This window comes from Bos grunniens, chromosome 20, assembly GCF_055505025.1.
Source record: "Bos grunniens cultivar Pamir isolate PY7600 chromosome 20, Bosgru_T2T1.0, whole genome shotgun sequence".
Classification (NCBI taxonomy): Eukaryota; Metazoa; Chordata; class Mammalia; order Artiodactyla; family Bovidae; genus Bos; species Bos grunniens.
The window spans coordinates 30,005,959-30,023,689 of record NC_141184.1 but is presented as its reverse complement, the minus strand read 5'-3'; the positions used below and the strand labels follow the sequence as shown (position 1 = coordinate 30,023,689).

The window sequence follows — 17,731 nt, the reverse complement described above, 5'->3', positions numbered from 1 at the left end:
CTCTGAGTCTTTGGTTTCAAGCTTCACCCCAACCAAGTGTGTGCTCAGAGCTGCTGATGAGCAGCAAAATGGAGAGATTCAAATTTCATCTCCTTTTAATTTTCCCACCCACCACTTGCCAAAAATGCCTACATGCAGAGAACAGCCTACGAGGAAAGATGGCCAGAAGGCGGGCGGCAGGAGAGAAACATCACAGATTCTACTGCCAGGGGGAGTTGGGGAGACCCGCAGCCTCCGCAGACCAGGAGCGAGGGAAAGCTCCAGGAGCCCTGCTCCATCTGGGCCTCATTTGGCTTCTGAGCAGGTGTGGTGTTATATCTCATGATTATGTGTTACGTTTTGGAAAGGCAAGGGGACCATTTCTATAGCAGTATGATGGGGACTTCCCTGGCAGTCTAGTGGCTAAGAATCCACCTGCCAATACAGGAGACATGGGTGGAGAGGTGGGCTACAGTCCATGGGGTCACAAAGAGTCCGACACGACTGAGCAAATAAGCATAGCACAGCACAGGGAACTAAGATCCCACAAGCTGTGGGAAAACGAGAGAAGCCCATGAGCTCTATGACCTGAACACCACAACCACAGAAGCCTGCACATGGCAATGAGAAGCCCTTGTGCCGCAACGCAGAGCCTGCACAACACCAGAGAGACCCATTGTGATGGTCACTGATCTCATCCACCCGCCCACCTACAGAAAGAGGAGAGGAGTGAAGAGAGGGAAAGGGACATGTCCACAGTCACCCCAACCACTTGTGAGAAAGTCAGGTCCAGAATCCAAGTCTTCCGACTCCAACACTGTCATCTCACACTGGGAGCTAGACTAACCGCCATACCAAATATATTGGCTCAGCACATTATTTGCCTAATCAAAATATCTTCATGCTCAATCTGGGAAATGAAGCTAACACTCCTAAGCAAGACCCATAACTTGCCAGGAAGATGGCCAACCAGACATTTCCAAGCAGGAAATCTCTGCAGTCACCTTCCCATTGTATCACTTTAAATTTGTGACTTCAGTCACAATAAACTCACAGCCTGAGTTTATTCATGGTAACCTAAAGAATGGCAACCTTTCTTGGGCATAAATGTATATCCAGAGTTTTAACAAAGGAAAAAAAAAAAAATATATATATATATATATATATATATATATATACACATATAAACATCCCTAGGGAATTCCAGCTCGGTCACGCTCAGTACCCAGAGCTCCGCCGCCACTGATGCTCAGCTTGCAGGCTGTGGGGTGAGTGCGGTGCTCCACGGGAGAGCATGGCGGCCAGCCCAGCTCAGGTGCAGGCTTGTGGGATGGGGTTTCTGGAAAGCTAGCCCTCTGAGGTCAGGCTGTAGGGCTATTCACACCACCGGGAGTAGGAAGGCATAACCCTGGCATTTGGAGAAACATAATGAGTAGATAGATTTGATGTCTCTGCCATTGGGAGAAGTGGATGCCATGACCTGAGACCTGCCAGTATTGGCAGAAAAGTCCCCAAGCCACAGAACTCTCACTGGGAGCCCCTCTGCACAGCATGTTGAGGACAAAAGGAGGTGGGTGCATGGTTCACTCTCTGTCAAGTCTTGGGGACTTGAGACAGACACGCCCCAATCAGAGGGCTCCCTGGAAATAGGTCAGAGCATAGCGGAAGGGGGCGGGGGCTGCTTCCCAGGTGGCATTAGTGGTAAGGAATCCACCTGCCAATGCAGGAGACATGGGTTCAGTCCCTGGGTCAGGAAGATCCCTTGGAGGAGGGCATGGCAACCCACTCCAGCATTCTTGCCTGAAGAATCCCAGACAGAGGAGTCTGGTGGCCTACAGTCCATGGGGTAGCAAAGAATTGGACATGACTTAGTGACTCAGCACAGTGGGAGATCTTGCCCAGGTAGCCCCTGAAATGCAGGGGGAGGATGTATAGGCAGGAACAGCTCTCATGAAGACGGCAATGAACAAAATGTCATAGGTTCATGTTTACTCTTGTTGTCTTGGGATAACAGCACCCCTTTTCACTTTCACAAGTATCCTAATTTGATTAACAACAACAAAAAAAAGCATATGGGCACCCTAGTCAAAGAGCCCTTTATGACATACTTTTCCAAGGGTGATTATTTAACATTCCATTTTTTGAGCACCATCTCATAATCTATGCAAAAGATGACAGGCAGCCGGCACACCAGGCCCCTTCCCACGCCCCTCCCCACAACAGACATTGCTAATGGATCCCAGCTCTCCTTCCTTCTGATCCTAGACATAGCCATAGAATCTTCTCAGAACAATCCTCCTGATGGCCAAGGAAATGAATTGACTCCTGAGTTAATCCTGCTTTGCCTTTGCTGGTCCATACCTCATCGGTTCAGGAAGCCACTCATGAGGGCTTCCACTTCCTGAGGCCATGAAGACACAGCCGCAAAAGCCTTGCCATGGCTGTACATAGGCATTTGTCTTGGCCAAAGCCAAGGCTATTCTTTGATTTTGCAGGGAGGGGAGGTGGATTGGCAGTGATTCCTGCCCAGGATGCCAGGAATCCAACCAACAAAGTCTGACTTCCAAGCAGATCAAACCCGCTAGGGCCCCACAGCTCTATTTACAGCCCTGTATGTGGCTGCTTATGTTGCTCTGAAGCACGGCCCCTGCAGCCTCCCGTGGCTTCATGGACTAAGTTTCCCTAGTTTTGTTTTTTTTTTTGTTTATCCTCCTAGAGTTGGGCTATGGTAAAAGGCACAATTCAGACAAATTCTGCTAAAACTTCACATACTGTTTCCTAGTACAGACCCTTTAGTTTTTGGTATTTGAAAAAAAAATTCATTTACATGATTGAGGAAACACCTCACTACAAAAGTACACAATGAGCATCACTCTGAAAGTGCAAACTTTTACTAAGGACATGAGGACATAAGTATAGACCTTACAAATCTGACCTTACAAAGACCTCTTTTCCTCCTAACACAGGAAGGCTGAGAGGCTAATGGCACACTCTTCTAAGAACGGACAAGACACTAATGTGTGTGGAAGTGTGGCTAGGTGAGCCGTAGATGGCCACAGTGAAGGGTCAGTGGAGGTGGTTTTGGCTGTAGGTCCAGAGAGGCCTGGAAAAAAGATGTCTCAGGTGGTGTATGAGAGTTTCCTGGAGAAGGGGGACTTCTAAGACATGCTTTATTTTATATATATGTATAATTATATCCATCTTGTTATGGCTGTGCTGGGTCTTTGTTGCTGTGCGGGCTTCTCTCCAGTTGCGGCGTGTGGACTTCTCGGGGCAGTGGCCTCTCTTGTTGGGAAGCGTGGGCTCTGGGCACACAGGCTCAGTACTTGCGGTACACTGGCTTAATTGTTCCACGGCATGTGGGATCTGCCCAGATCAAGGATCAAACCCATGTATCCTGCCTCGGCAGGCACTTTCTTCACCACTGAGCCAGCAGGGAAGCCCAGATCTGTTTTATTTTTTCAGCAAATATTTATTGAGCACCTACAGTGTATCTGATACTATTCTAGATACTGAGAACAAACCAAAAAATAAAACAGGCAGATAAAAGTCACTTTCTCCCTCTGTTGATCTCTAGCTCTTACTATACCACCCCCCAAAGTATTAATAGCATTTTTATTTGGATGCTGTGATAATTGGTCTATATTTCCATTTTTGGTCCATCTATATTTTCTGATTTTTCTATGACAAATATGAATTTCTTTATAAGAAATACTACTTGAAAATTAAATAGAAACAAAAAAACATTGAGAAAGATGCAAGACAAGGGGCATCCAAGAGACACTTGGGATCTGTTCACTTGAGTGATGAAGGTGGGGACAAGGGGATATTGGGACCTCGCGGAGCCTCAGCCTGCAGACGCAGGGGTACACCAGGAGGGGATGGAGCCAGGAGCAGGAATGACACACGTAACACAGGGTTTCCTATGCTACTAGGAACAGAATTTTTTAGCACTACTAAGCTTTTTAGTAAAGTTCCTTAAAACCCCCGGAAATCATTTGAATAAAACCCGAGCCTCAATCATTATACATACACCAAAAAAGGACAAAGAGAACAGTTTTTACAATAAGAGTTTTTCCTGTCCAAAATACAAAGGGGAAAAAAATCTTTCTTTTCTTTTTTCTTTTTCTTCAGAATTAGCATCAAGATACCAAGCATTGGCAAAGAGAATAAATGTCAAAAGAAAAATGATTTTATGACTCATTCAAATAATATCAATATCAAAGGTACTCTTGAAGTAAGTCATTTTCTTCCCTTTTATTATTTTTAAGGTGAATGAAGACCTTCTCTTGGACACCAACTGTGACAAAAGGACTTTTTCTTTTGCCTAATAAGGAAGTGGCTGACCTTCTCCTGATCCCTCTCTGTTAGTGGCCCGTAAACATGGATGAGGCAAGTCCTGCCCTGGTTTTGAAAGAAACTGAACTAACAACTCTGCCCAAATCTCAAGGAATGGATATAATCTTCAGTACATGCATGTGATTTGGAAAAGGAAACCACTTTAGAGCAGGGTGAAGTGAACCCACAAGCCTTCAACAGGACCCTGCTTTACAATTCAATTGCAGCAAGAAAAATTCCACCTATAGATTCTTCAGGAAGGAACTACCTCAGAAAGCTCCAGACACACCCAGTCCTAGGGGCTTCGGAGGCCAGCCCTGTATATTATACCTGTATAATGCTGCTACCATGTTAGTAAGAAGTTGTTTGTGCTTGGGGTTATAAAATAGACAAAATTAAAGCAAAAAAATTAAAAGACCAGGACAGAAAAACTACACACTTGAGGTCACCTGAGCCACTTACTTGAGCTGGAAATACTAACTGCATGTCTCGCCCTCCAGTCTCTCAGCATGCAGAGTCATTGTCTGGGACAGCAAACTGCGCATCAGGTACACCTGTTCTGTTGTTCTGTTTCTTCCTTGGGAAGAAAGGATAGAACAGAAAGAAAGGAAGCTCCCCCCATTGCTTCAGTATCCGAGACACCCAGTCTCTGGCTGAGAGTCCAACAGAGAATGTGCCTTTTGGGAGTGGTTGCTGGGGTTGGATGAAGGGACAGGTAATGTCGCTATAACGAAAGACTTGTGCTGTAAAAACCTGTATGGATGCCACTGGGCCTGCCTTCAGAAGAGCCATTTACACCTCCTTCTAGCACTTACTTCAGCTGTTCATTCCATGAATGATTTACTATCTGTAAAATGTTAGGTATCGTGCAGGATATTGGAACAGAAAAATATGACAGAGTTCATACTCTAGTTGAAAAGAAAAGACAGGCAGCGATGAGAAGAATATAATCAAGTATGAAAACATGTTATACAGACTCACAAGAGGTCAAGATCAATGGATGGATGGCAAACTCACCAAGGGGAAAAGAATTCTCATGTTTTTCAAATAACATCCTCTGGAGGGGAAAACTGACTGACTAGCCTAAAAGAATATTTGGAAGACTTTCTAAACTGGCTTCCCTGGAGGCTCAGCAGTAAAGAATTCTCCTGCGATACAAGAGCCCCAGGGTTGATAGCTGGGTCGGGAAGGTTCCCTGGAGGAGGGAATGGCAACCCACTCCAGTATTCTTGCCTGGAGAATCCCATGGACAGAGGAGCCTGGTGGGTTTTAGTCCACAGGGTCACAAAAGTTGGACACAACTTAGCGGCTAAACCATGACCACCACTAAATTTGTATATGAACATTTAGCAAAGAAATTACCAGACAGAGAGATAGGCAGATAGATAGATAACAATAAAGTAATAGAAAGAGTATCATTTGATTCACAGCTTCTAGCAGAAGTTGATAAGTCAAATGCCTTCAGAGGCCAAGCAGGTAAATCTGATCAAACACTTGTGTTCTGAGTATTTCACAGCCATCTTTTCCCTTAGGCCTTGGTGCAATCCTCTTGGAAGAGACAAATATTATCCCACTTCAATTAAGAAACAGAGAGAGGGTCTGGCAAGTTACGGCTCTGCAAGTTTATGAGTTTGGCTAAATTTAGTCACACAATCTGCATATGGTAATGCAGACTCAGGGAGAAAGTTCTGTCTTCAAGGCCCCAGCCTCCATCCCCACTCCCCTCTCTCACCATGGAGATGTGGTGGCAAACGCTGGCCCTGGTGCATACTGAGGCCTGGACCCCTGTGACAGTGAACAGCCGCTACTGAGCTCTAGCAGATGGGTGCCTGCCAGAAAGCCGGGACCCAGAGGAGTAAACAAACAAACTCACACAGAAATGTGAAATCTCTTGATTTTATAATATTGACAACAAATTTGATCCTTAAAGGATGAAAAATAAGCACTCTGCAAACCCAACAAAACCATCTGCCATGAGCTTCAGCCCACATCCCTGCAGTGGGCAACCTCTGCTCTCCATCCATTGTGCCTGGGCTCATCTCACGTACATGGTGTCACTTTTCATATTAACCTTGTGAAGGAATTATTACTATCTCTGGTGGAAAATCCCCGAAGGCTCAGGGAGGGTGGATGGCTTTCCTGCAGACGCACCTGTTCTCAAGCAGAAGGCCTGGAGACTCAACATCCAGACCCTTGGCAAGCGAAGCTGGGCCCCCTCGAGCTCTACCATGCTGGTCAGAGCCGCCACCCTGCAGCCTGCTGGAGGGAGCTGTCCTTTGATTTACAGGCTGTTCCCTTTTCCCTATGAAAATGTAACTGTCCACAGGCAAGGTCATGTGTTGAAGTATTTACTGGTCAATGAACCTTGCATTTAATACATACATTTTTGAGGGCTTCCCTGGTGCTCTAGTGGAGAATTCGCCTGCCAGTGGAGGGGACACGGGTTTGGTCCCTGGTCTGCGGAGATCTCACATGCCACAGAGCAACTAAGCCCACGCACCACAACTACTTAAGCCCGCTCGCCTAAGAGAAGCCACCGCAATGAGAAGTCTGCTCACCACAACTAGAGAAAGCCCTTGGGAAGCAATGGAGACCCAGTGCAGGCAAAAATAAAGAAATACATAGATCTTTAAGACAGTAGGAGAATAGGCCTTGGGAGGTGGCATCCTGAGCAAGAGCAAACGCCATGAAAGCACGTGTTCGGGCATTACTCTGCTTCGCAGTCCCAGCGAGAACCGGCACTGGGGCATCCACTTCTCTCCCAGGAGACCAGGCCACGAGAGAAACCTGGAGTACCTGATGGTTTTCCCCAGACTCTCAGCTAGCAAGAGGGGGATATTTGTGGGAGAACTCCAGCATTCGGACTGCAGGTTCAGCTTTCTCTTTTATTTTACCTGTGGCCACTCTCTTGTTTAGCACAACAGACTAAGCTCAGAGCTGTCCTGATTTTGCAGGTCTCCACTGGAAATCACTATTGAGCTATGGATGCCTACGTACAAGACCCCAAGAAAATTCTCAGAGTTTTCCTTAAAAAAAATAAATTCTGCCTCTTAACTGAATCAATCTTCATTACAAACGAAGTGGAGAAAATAAAGAAATACATAAAGAAGATAAAGTCCCCACAATCTCACCCATCAGAGACAACTACAATTTTGAATTCCTTCTTCGGTTGTTTTCCAAAGTATGCGCGTGCCCGTGTGTGCATACCTGTGTAGTATTTTGTGCTTAATTGAGGTCATACTCTCTATTTCATTTTTAAGCTTGTGTTTTCACTTGTTATATCTTAAACATTTTACCATATCATTGTAATTCTTCAAAGACTGACGTTTTAATAACTGTGCAGTACTATAACAAATGGATCACCATAATTTGTTTTACTAGCTTTATATTCCTGGGAATTTAGGTTATGGCTGATTTTTTAATTTTCCACCATAAACGATGCTCTGATGAATATAAAATTATCTCTAGTCCCAATTAGTCCTTCAAGATGCATTTATAAGAAAGGAGTCTGGGTGACAGGGCATGCACCTTGCATCTCTGTATACATATTGTCAATATGCTTTCAAAAAAACTGTAGCAATTTACTTTAAAATTATGTAATAAACAAGATCCTTGTCCCTTGGTCTTCCTGCATTTCACAAACAACTGCTCTTCTGAAGAGATGGGGGTCCCTCCCCTTGTGTATCTCTGAACAATATGTAGGCAATAACTACAGTTGTGTTTCTCCCATGAAGCTCTTATTTCATTTCACTTCATTTCTCACTAGTAAATGAACAGGCAATACTTGCTAAAGGAAGCAAAAACGTACTTTATTGTTTTTCTCTGGTAAGGAGGCTTCAGTGAGGTTCTGTGAAAAGGCGGAATCTATCCCAATCACATAAATCAAGACGCACAGCCCCGAAGGAAAAGCATTCCATTTGAAATGGCAGAGGTGGTTTAGAGCCGTGTGGCCAAAATGCCCATTAGCTGTTTGTCAGGAATATTTTTAGAAAGTGCAGAACAAGACTGTGATGAGAAGCAGGGCCGCAGTGTCCTCGTCTCCCCAGGAATCTGCCTGCAGCCTTCAGAAGCTGGCCTGGGATCAGCTGTGCTCCCTGGGCTGACAAACCTGTGCACACAGCCCAGTGAGCGTTAAAGGCACAGCAGACGGAGCCCGGACACACATCTGCTCAAACGCCCCTCCCGGGAACCACCAAGATTTCCACTTAGAGCAGGTGAAGAACTTCTGTTCCCAGACTGTGCAGACGTGAGAAAGTCGGAGGTGAAAGCTGAGGATCCCAGGATTTCTCTGGCAGCCTAATGGCTAAGACTCTGAGCCTCCCTGCAAGGGGCACGGGTTCGATCCTTAGTCAGTGAACTGAGACCCCCACATGGTGTGGGGCACAGCCAAAAACTAAATAAATAAAAATTTAAAAAATAATAGTAAAAATAAATTTAAAAACAAAAGTTGAAGACCCCACCTATGATGATGTGGACTGTTATTTCTCAGCTCTCTGAAATCATTCTGGGGCAGGAGTGGGGGGAATTTCCATGATCTAAATATATCACAGATATCAATCTCTCTAACATTCCTTTTCATTGCTCTTCTTCATGTCTGCAGATTTCCAGAGTGAATAAAACTTATGGCAGAACTGTGTGACCTAGAGCAAGTCACTTAATCTCTCTGAGCCTCAGTTTCCTCATCAGAAAAGTGGGCCAATAGTAATGTCTGCCTCATGGGGGGGTCTTGTGAAATTAAACAAAATAAACCATATAAAGCACTCAGCAGAATATCAGTCCTGTAAGATGCCCTGGTGGCTCAGAGGTTAAAGCATCTGCCTGCAATACGGGAGACCTGGGTATGATCCCTGGGTCAGGAAGATCCCCTGGAGAAGGAAATGGCAACCCACTCCAGTATTCTTGCCAGGAGAATCCCATGGATGGAGGAGACTGGTGGGCTACAGTCCACGGGGTTGCAAAGAGTTGGACACAACTGAACGACTTCACTAAGATGTTCTCAGTGTTACTTTTAATACTGAAGGTCATGCTATAGTTCAAAACCAGCTTTATCCAGCAATAAATTATCAGCATATTTTACTTCTGGAAACCACAGTGCACTGGCCTCCCCACCAGAGGAAGGGAAAGGAAAGAAATGAAGCCTGAAGAGTCGTATTTGCATTACTTGAACCACTCCTGTAAGCCACATAATAGGAAGAGAAATTTGCAACAACCGCTAAAAATGAAATTATTAAATGACCTATGGCTATTTCTGTCCCCATTTAGCAGCTTTCAGAAGATATGAGGACACGCAAAGGATGCACATTTGCATGAACTCTGCCCTTGCATCAGGACATTCCTCTGATTTTCTCCCCACCTCTTCCAACAACTGCAGGCTGTCCTCAAGTTCCATGAAACAGCTAAGCTTCTCCCAGCCCCAAGGGGTGAATGCCCATCCTTGGGTAGGGCAGCATCAGAGACCTGGGTCCAACCTCACCCTACCAGTGACTACACAAGTCACTCCCCTTGCGATAAAGTAAAGTGATGGAACTCAGGGTCATCTCTAAACTTCTTAGTGATGAGACAGTATGTGGCTGTCTCCTCATTAGCAATTTTAGGATCAAATTTTTTTTCCCCCTGTGGACCTTGTGAAAATCTCTTATACTGCAGTTGCTCATACCAGGGTAAGCAAATGAGTCAGAGGGTTGAACATGAAGTTGAAACAAGGTTACATGACTGCTGGTGGATTTGTGAGATTTAGGGCAAGAAAAATCTGCATCAGATTAGGTCAAGTCAAGTTTCACTGAAGGGTTCCTCACCGTCATGCTCTGTAATAGGCCCCCATGAAATACCCAGGAGCCCGCTAACCCCGGATGGACTGCCAGGCCGACACAAGCAGTGACAGGAAGATAAGCCCAAAGCAAGAAATCTGTTCACTATTTCAACGATAATCTTTTGTTTATGGTTGACCCTTGAACAACATGGGGGTGGGGGTGCCAGCCACCTGTGCAGTTGAAAATCTGCCTGTAGCTTTTGACTCACCAAAAACTTAACTGGAAGCCTTACTGATAACATAAAGAGTCAACTGACGCGCATTTTGTGTGTGATATGTATTATATACTGTAATCTATAAGGTAGAAAAAAGAAAATGTTATTAAAAGATCTTAAGGAAGAGAAATTACATTTATGGTACTGTACCGTATTTGTCAATATCATAAGTTCCTGTCATCTGTTTGCAAGATAAGTCATTTGTTTGTCGTTACCTACCTTAATATTATCTTATATAAAGCACTGTTGATGTTCCACATATTACTAATGTTAGACATCAAAAATGGAAAGATGATGTGAAAATTCCTATTGATTTACAGGGATAATGATTCTTGTGTTGACAACCAAGAAATAGCAATGTGATTGCTTCATGGTAGCCGAGTATAATCTATGTGATTGCTTCACGGTAGCCTAGCCTATACACTAATGAATAAATTGTTATAAAAATTTTATGGCATACAGTATTATATTCATAATATAATATTGGAAACACTGTTCCTTTTTTTTTAACTGCTTATCTGTGATAATAGGCTGATACACAGTTCTTCAATTAGGAGAGAGAGGCATATTGTAGGGTAATATAATTCTCTGAAAGCAAAGTCATAAAACAGTAGGAAAACTAATACATTGTTAATCTATATTAACTATCACTCACTTTATGTCTTTGTAAGGAAAGACTAGTGTCTACATATATTTTATGCATTCATAATATATCTAAATTTTTCTTAATATTTTTTGCTATTTCTAGGCTATGTGGTTCATAAGATTGTTTTCTTTTGCAAATCTGCAAACAATTTTCTAATATATTTACTGAAAAAAGTCCAGGAAGTAAACCCATGTAGTAGTTCAATCACACATTGTTCAGGGGTCAACTCTACTTATGATGCTATCATAAGTCATCAAATGCTTTATTGAAGAATACTTTCCATCCAGTGGATAGCTAGCTGAAAATCTATAGGAAAAAAAATAAAGCTGAAAATGCATAGCAAAACATAAGATATAGCAAAACTGTTAGAATCACTTCCGTTTTAGATGATTCTGATTTAATGCATTCCTCTGCCCCCCAGACAAGACCACCTTAAAAATTTTATTTCTAAAACTGCCACCTTAGAATTCCTTGTGTACGCTACAATTTGGGATATTTGAAAATATACAGTTTACATAAAATGGGTAATGGGAGGTCCTTGTTGGGCCTTTCTTGGTTATCTCCAGCAGGCTGGTAAGCCCCCATCTGGCTATGTGCACTCATCTCTTCTACTTCTGTCTTCGCTACATAGAGAAGGTCATCAAGAGCCAAGAGCCAGGAGAAGGGAAGGAAGCAGGGACCAGTGAGAGCACTAAGCGCCCCCAACACCGTCGGAAACTGTGTGAGCTGCACCCACACAACTGTGGAACGAATCCCCTTCAGCTCATCCCTCCATCCAACCAGCTATTTCTGAAGTCCCCCCACATGTCTCCATCCCAAACCCTCACAATTTGGAGCGGCCACTACCCTCACAGGAGCTTATGGAGAAACCTAGTGCTACAGTAGAAATCAAATTTGGACAAGTATATCTAATAGTTCTGAGTGTTCATGAAACAAATCTGTTTCCATCAATAGAATCCTTGGAGGCAAGGGACAAAAACTCAACCTGAAGAATAGAAGGAAAAGGGAATTTATGAACACATACATATGAAAAGCCCATGGGGAATGGAGATAACTCTCAACAAGACTGGATCCATACACACACTCACTAGGAGTCTTGACTTTTCTGTCTTCTGGGCTGGCTTCACTTCCAGCTGGCACTCTGCACATGGCGGCAAAGACAGTCACCAGCAGCCGAAGCTCATGTGCTACCAGCTCAGAACCTCCAGCTGAGAGCTCGTGCCTCTTGCCCAGTGGTTCTGGCAAAGGTCCTGGAATGGACTCTCATCTGACTTCGATCATGTGCTCGTCACTTAACCAGCCTCTCAGTTACACGCTGGCTCCTAAAGCCAGAGGGTGGGACAGGCCACTTGCAGCGCATGGACTGAGTGAGGAGGGGCATCCTCCAAAGGGAGGGCTGGGGGGTGGGGAAGGATGCCAGAAAGACAGAAACCAAAATGGCCCCGAACAGGAGCCTCATCGATTGGAACCATATTCACCCCAGGCTTTCTCTGTTCTCAATGTGGTGCATACACAATACTACTTGAGATTCTGTTATATCACAAAAAGTTGCTTCTAGTCAAGAGTCAGAACACACTCAGTTCCTCAGGACAGCCCCCAGGCTCCCTTCCAGGCACTGCCTTCCTAAAGGTAACCACTCTCCTGCTTCTAACACCACAGGTACAATTTGCCTGCTGTTATACGTCGTGGCAACAGCATAGTATGGAACGTGCTTTTATAACTGTACACTTCCCCATCCATGTATTATACTGTAGTAAAGTTTGTTTTTTAAAAAAGAGCTGATTAAGACATTTTCCTCACTCTACCAACATCAGAAACTGTGCAACTTTCAAGGACTTTCTCAGCTTTTTCAGAAATGGCCTTGTCTCCAAATGAAACAGGCTCTTTGATAGCAAATTCTTTCAGCATCTGCAGTAAACCACAGGTGGCCAAGGCCACCGGCAGTGGGGCCCATGCGAGGGGCTCGCCATGCTCTTCGGCCTCCCACTCCTGCAGAGTCTTCCAGCCTGGGCTCTGTCCTCTCACAGCTAGGCATTTGGGAAGACCCTTTGCTTAACTTTGCATCTGGACGGCAGAGATGAGCAGAGGGCAGCTGTCAACCACGCAGGGGCCTGCCAGTAAATCTTGAAGATTCGTGGGCAGAAGAGAGGCATGGCATTGCTGGGTGACTCCAGGGCAGTGACACAGGAAGCCCTTAAAGAATGACGACAGTTCCAAACTCTCCCCCCACCTCTCAATACTGAAGCTCATCTGTGGATAAACCCCAAGAGTTTATGGATTCCAGGTGAAAACCTCTCTACAGGCAGAACTATGGCAAGCTAACAGGCCACCCTTGAGAGGCAGAGTGCCCCTCGGCCCTAGAATTATGCCAGCAGGGGATGGAGGAGCTTTTATAAAGTTTGTTATACACAGACTTCCTGGAATGGTGAGAAGAGAGATTAAACCATCTTTAAAACTCTCTCTAAGGCTCTGATTTCATGATTCTAATAAAGGCCCTTTGTGTGTGTGGTAGTCGCTCAGCTGTGTCCAACTCTTTGCGACCCCATGGACTGCAGCCCACCAGGCTCCTCTGTCCATGGGATTTCCCAGGCAAGAGTACTGGAGTGGGTTGCTGTTTCTTTCTCTAAAGGATCTTCCTGATCCAGGGATTAAACCCAGGTCTCCTGCTTTGCAGGCAGACACTTAACTGTCTGGGCCATCTGGAAAGCCCAAATGCCCTTTAACGGTCCTAAGAGCAGACATGGGGCTAGACCGTCAAAACCAATGCTAATTTCTCAAAAAATTAAGCATGGAATTACCATGTAGCTGAATAATTCCACTCCTACGTATTGATATATACCCCCCAAAGAACTGGACCCACATATTCAAACAAATACTTGTACATGAATGTTCATAGCAGCACTATGCATTGCAGCCAAAAGGCAGAGACAACCCAGATGTCCCACGACAGATGAACAGGTCAACAAAATGTGGTATATCCATGCAGTGGCATATTACTCAGCTTCAAATAGGACTGAAGTGCCAACACATGCTGCAACACGAATGCACCTCAAAAACATTATGCTACATGGAAGAAGCCAGATACAAAAAGCTACAAATCGTATGATTCCATTTACATGAAACACCCAGAAGAGATGAATCTATAGACAGTGAGCAGACTAGTGGTTTCCAGGGGCTGTGGGGGAGGGTGGGGTGAATGGGAAGTGACCGATGGGTACAGAATCCCCTTTGGGGAGATGATGACGTTTCCGAACTAGGAGGAGGTGACAGTGGTGCAACATTATGAATTTACTGAACGCCACTGAATTGTAATCTTACATGAATTTTACCTTAATAAAAAAAGAAAGCCAATGCTGAGTGAGCAGGCTCCATGCTGCCCTGGGCCCCCAGGCTGTCTGGTGAATAGGGGGGCCCTATCATTCTAGGCCTCCTAACTGGGCATGCCCCCTCCCCCAGTCATTTCCTGAATTTGGAAAATTTAAAGTAAAAGACCAACATCATGAACAGAAACACCAGCCATCCTGAGAAGGCTCTGGAGCCTCTAACACCCAACCTCCAGGTAGAAACAGAAGAAGCAAATGTAAATCAACCACCTGTGGGCCAAAATGGCAAGCTTTTTCAGCCTGCAATCACCCTGGGAGGGAGCACAGAGATTAGAGGAAGGATCTCCCCTAAATGCCAAATAAAGCAAAGGAAACCCTTCTAGTCTGATCATGGGTTACACAGCCTCGACAAGACACAACAGTGCTGAAGGCCAAGGCCTCAAAACCAACTATCTCATTCAGCCAAGAAATGGCTGGGTCAGAAGGATCATCACCCAAACACCCACCCCAGTGTCCCTTTAATCAAACCCTGTTTAGCCTTCTAGAACCAACAATGCATCAACATAACCCAGATAACCAATGGATCCGCAGGTTTTAAAGTGGTATAAAATGTAAAGAATTTCATGGTCCTTCCCATGATAAAGTTGGTGACTTTCTCATCTTGAAACTCATTCCGAGATACTCCTGAAAACACTGATCCTTGAGGTCTGTTGTATAGGATGAAGAGATTTCTCCCCCAACTCCTGTATGTATGTACATACACACGTGTGCGCGCGCGCGCGCGCGCACACACACACACACACACACACACACCCCCTTATTGGTGGCTTGACTTCCTGGAGGAATTTCTTTCTTAGCTGAACTGTCCTCCTTATCACAGTGGGAGCAAGCCTTGCCTGTGGCCCTGCTGAACAGAGATGCACTTGCATTGGAATCACATGCCCACCCCACCCCCCAGCAGGTACCACAGTTAGGTCCTGCAGAGAGAGCAACTGACGTGAGTGGCAATACAATTCAAGTGTCTTGTCAAAAGAGCTGCTCCTCATGGTGTCTAAAATCAGAGGGCAAACAAGAAATCATTCATCCCCAGTGCTAACTTGTAAGAGAGAATTTCCATTCCTTAAGAGGAATGAAGAGTTTTTACTCCTCCTCGAGGAGATCTTGCTAGAGGTACCTAGGAATGAAGAAGAATCGCAAAGCAAATATTTATTAATCATTAAGTCTGTGTATGACACTTGAGATAGAAAGAGTCACAAGATACACCCTGTCCTCTTAGAATGTATAATCACTTTGAAGAGAGATCCCACATATATTGAAAACAGATACATTTTGTAAAAATAACTCTCAGATGAAAAGAAATTATTCTTAAATTGACACATGGATAAAAACAACTGGGGAGAGACCTTGAAACCTTAACCTGACAGTCCTTCCAGTGGAAAACACAGGCCTTAAAAGAGGAACAATCTGAATTTGAGTGACATCCCCATGCTGCACATGCTGTATGACCCTGACAAGATACTAAACCTTCCCAAGCCTCACTTTTTCCATCTGTAATATGGGTATCCTGCTGCTTATTTTGCAGGGTGGTTGCAAGCATCCAACAAGAAGTAAAGTTATTAAGAAGTAAAGTTATTAGGACATGAAAGATATACACTGTATGATAGCTATGATATAAGTAGCACATGACAGAGAAATAAGCCAATAATACATTAAAATAGCTATGAATTGGAGACTGAGTATGAACCATGCACTGTCTAACTTAATCTTCCCAACATTTTTATTAATCATGTCTGACTCTTTGTGACCCTATGGACTGTAGCCCTCCAGGTACCTCTGTGGACGGGGATCCTCCAGGCAAGAATCCTGGAGCGGGTTGCCATGCCTTCCTTCAAGGGATCTTCCCAACCCAGGGATTGAACTCAGGATTCCTGCATTGTAGCCAGATTCTATACCATCTAGGCCACCAGGGAAGCCCTAACCATCTTATAAATTATTTTATAAATTTATTTTCATAGACCTTGCATTTGTTAAGGCAAACTAATCTTTGCAATCAAGAAGAATGAAAAAAAATCTCTGAATTTCCTAAGCTAGATAGAAGCTATAACATAAGCAGTATCGTACAAGGTGTGGTCAACCGGCATCCTCTCCCCACCGCCATTAGCACTTTCCAGGGAGCACCCCCAAACAAGGGCCCTGTAATGCCCAGTTAGGTGACACGTGTAAGCACATTTGGGTTCTGTATTCAGCTTATAGTACGTTCCTCCTCGGGACTTCCCTGGTGGTCCAGTGGTTAAGAATCCACTTTTCAATCCAGGAGATGAAGGTTTGATCCCTGGTTGGGGAATTAAAATCCCATACTCCCTGAAGCAACTAAGCCCACGCACTGCACCTACTGAGCCTGTGTGCTCCACGAGAGAGTCCATGTGTCACCACGAGAAATCCCACACGACACAGTGGAGATCCCACGTGATGCAACTAAGATCCAACGCAACCAAATAAGTATTTTTTTAAAAGTACACTCCTCCTCAAAATTCATTGCGTCTACCCCATTTATTGGACAATTACTTACCTCAGAGCAGTGGTTCTTAAAGGGGTGGGATTTGGGGCCGTGGGGGCCTTTGTCAACATCTGGAGACATACTTGGTGGTTACAGTGTGTGTGTGTGTGTGTGTGTGTGTGTGTGTGTATTGCTTCTGTCGCCAAGTGAATAGAGGCCAGAGGATGCTGCTGAGAGTCCTACAAGGCCCAGCACAGTCCCCTCCCCCTACAAAGAATACTACTCCCCTCCCCGCCACCCCATCACACACACAGTAAGCCACTGAGGTTGAGGAAACCCTGCCTTGGGGCAGAGAGCGAATCTTAGATTTCCCTGTAGCTGTAACACCTGCCCAGAGGTAGTCAGAAACCGTTTCCTGGTTGATCTTGGAGCAGGAGCCCAGCTTCATGGAGTGCAGCCTTGCATATTTACAGCAGGAGACAGAATTGGAGGAAAGAAGGATTTTAATCAATCTCACTTCAGAAGGGCCCAAGTGACATCTCACCAAAATGAAGAAATATAGCCCCAGTCAAATCTATTGACTGTCAAGGTCAATGCCTATTCTTTGCAAGGAAGTACTCACTTGGTTCTTTAGTATCTGAATGGTGATATTTTTGCATTCTGGACCACAGCAGAAGGCACAGCGCAAAACCTTATACAGGTTCACCCCCAGGTTCAGCCCCATGCCGGCCCTGCACACCGTGAGTTAAGGGGTCTGCCTGATATACTAAAGGCACAGAAATTGTGTGTAGTCAACTTTTTTTTGATCTAATTCTTCTTTTTTAAGTCAACCCTTCTCATCCTTAATGACACCTACCATGCTATTCATTGAAAGGACTGATGCTGAAGCTCCAATACTTTGGCCACCTGATGTGAAGAGCCAAT

General features: G+C 44.7%; 1 protein-coding gene and 1 pseudogene across 8 annotated transcripts in view; both read right to left on the bottom strand.

Annotated features, from left to right (window-relative positions):
- Nucleotides 1–17,531, bottom strand: part of LOC147350185 (nucleolar protein 56 pseudogene) — a 56,494-nt pseudogene extending 38,963 nt beyond the window's left edge.
- PDZD2 (PDZ domain containing 2) overlaps nt 1–17,731 on the bottom strand; it is a 404,529-nt gene that overhangs the window by 308,969 nt on the left and 77,829 nt on the right. The window lies entirely within an intron of this gene.